This window comes from Pseudophryne corroboree, chromosome 2, assembly GCF_028390025.1.
Source record: "Pseudophryne corroboree isolate aPseCor3 chromosome 2, aPseCor3.hap2, whole genome shotgun sequence".
Taxonomy (NCBI): Eukaryota; Metazoa; Chordata; class Amphibia; order Anura; family Myobatrachidae; genus Pseudophryne; species Pseudophryne corroboree.
Window position 1 is genome coordinate 700,720,858 of NC_086445.1, and position 2,513 is coordinate 700,723,370.

A 2,513-nucleotide genomic window follows, 5' to 3' on the forward strand; every position below is an offset into this window, starting at 1 on the left:
TGAGGCAAGATTTATGAGGACACATCTGTATCCAAGCAGAGGTCACAGTGTTAGTGGCAGTGTGAGTGCTGTGTACATGTGAGTGGGTTGGTTGTGCAGTAGTGTTCATAATATATGTAAGGAGCATTGTGTGTGTCATGTAAAATGCATTAATAATGTGCAACATATGTGTAGGGGGCACTATGTGTGTCATTATGTGTATAAGGGCATTAATAATGTGCATATGTGTAATAGGGTACTACTGTATGTGTGTCATTATGTGTATAGGGGCACTAATAATGTGCAGCAAATGTGTAGGGGGCACTGTGTGTCATTATGTGTATAAAGGCATTAATAATGTATGGCATATGTGTAAGGGACATTATGTGTAAAAGGGCATTAATAAAGGTTGTCATAATGTGTAATGTGCATTATGTTTCTAAGGACATTAATAATGTGTCTCATATGTGTAAGGTGCATTACTGTGTGGAATTATGTGTATAAATGCATTACTAATGCGTGGCATTATGTGTATAAGGTGCTCTACTATGTGGCGTTGCGTATAGAAAGGGCACTACTGTGTCATCTAATGTGAATAAAGAGCAATATTGTGTGGTGTAATGTGAATAAGGAGCAATTCAGTGTGATGTAATGTGAATAAGGGGCTCTACTGTGAGGAGTAACGTTTAAGGTAAAGTGATACTACTATGGGATGTAATATGAATTGTGGACACTATCACATGACCAAATGTGAATAAAGTTGCAGTATTGTGTGGTGTATTTGGAATTGGGGTTACTATTGTGTGGCCATGCCTCTTGCCAGCAAAAACACACCCCTTTTTGGGGTGTGCGCCAAATGTGCGAACTGTTCCTATTTAAAATATAGGGGGTACAAACACCAAAATAAGGACTGCTATGGGTGAGGGGTGATGGTGGTGGGAAAGAGGTGCAAGGTCAGAGGCGGAACCAGCGGTGGTGCTAGGGGGCACCAGCCAAAATCTTGCCTAGGGCATCATATTGTTTAGGGCCGGCTCTGGGTAGACCACTGATACTGTCTGCACAATTTGAAACATCATTTAGCCGTTTTTTCCTTCAAAACTTTACTTACAAAGTGGACTCTCATCCGCGATTCAGAGGAAATCCTCTGCCTAACACAGACAGCAGATCCACGATCTACATCTTGTGAGCTATATTCTCGCCCATACTCTTTCTTGCAAAATTTCTTAACCTTCATTTCAGGTGCACTCTCATTAGTGCGTCAGAGATATATGCCAATTTTCTACTGCCATACCTTAGCGCATGTGCCCAATCTCATCTGATCTTGGAAGCTAAACGGTGTTGGTTTGGGTCAGTACCTGGAAGAGTGACCCACAGGGAATACCAAGTGTAGTAGTATGGCATGAATTATTGACACAACACTAACAGCAGGATCACCATTGCTTCTTCCGTCCTACTTAACTATCAGTCCTGCACTATGGACATATTTATAGAAAACAATATTGTGAAATAATGAGTAAATAATTGAGTAAGGAGCACAATTAATGTAGGGAATCTCCAATGTGGATACTAGGTATAACAAGGATAGTGTGAACCTGGTGTACAAGGTCCCATCACAATTAAAGTTGTAAGACCAATCAAGGTCTCATTAATACAAGCACTTGTTTGTACTGGCATGGTAGGACACGGATGTAGTACTGTCAGTGTATACATTCTTCTACCAATCTATAATTGATATAGACAAACACACTACATAATTTTAATCTTTTATTCATGTCAAGTCTGTTTTTTAAACTGTTGGATACAAAATTTATATTATGTAAAATAAACTAATAAAGGTTATATTTTAATCTTCTAACTTGCACTTTCTTCATTATCATGTATAACAAGAGTGTGCCAACACAAAAGTCATCTTTTCTTTAACATTGTCTTCAACCAAACAAAGGGGCAGATGTACAGATGGAGCCTCCATTATCTTAGCTGGCTGAGGCGTTAATCACGATCGGGCATGCGCAGCGTTTGGCGTTACCTTTAAGTGTAATACCTGCCAATCATCCACAAGATGTCGCTTTTTAAAATCACCATTGCGCATGCGTGTGGTCTCCATTTAAATACAATACTTAACTACAGCGTAAGAACTACTTTTCTGGTGCGTCTCATTACGCTACAATATGCTACAGTATGTCATACAGTATATTACAGTCTACAGGTGCAAATACAGTAGTACAGTATATACAGACACAAACGAACGTGATAAAGCCACAGTATAGTCCATTGACGTTAGGAATATGTGAGTGTCCAAGTCCCGAAATCATCACATTAAAACTAGTAGTGTACAGTACTGTATACAGACGCAAACGAACGTGATACAGGTACAGTATGGTCTATTGATGTTAGGGATATGTGAGCATCCAAATCCCGTAGCCATTACGGCATAATACAAACCAATGGGCTTATGCATCTGTCATACAGCAACGTGTCTGAGTGGTGAAGTGTGGCACTTCCCATGCTTAGAGTCCCGGGTTCGATTCCCAAAG

At 39.9% G+C, this 2,513-nt stretch overlaps 1 pseudogene; it reads left to right on the forward strand.

Moving 5' to 3' along the window:
- Positions 1-1,256: 1,256 nt before the first annotated feature.
- LOC135052467 (5S ribosomal RNA) lies at positions 1,257-1,375 on the forward strand (annotated as a pseudogene).
- The last annotated feature ends 1,138 nt before the right edge of the window (positions 1,376-2,513 follow it).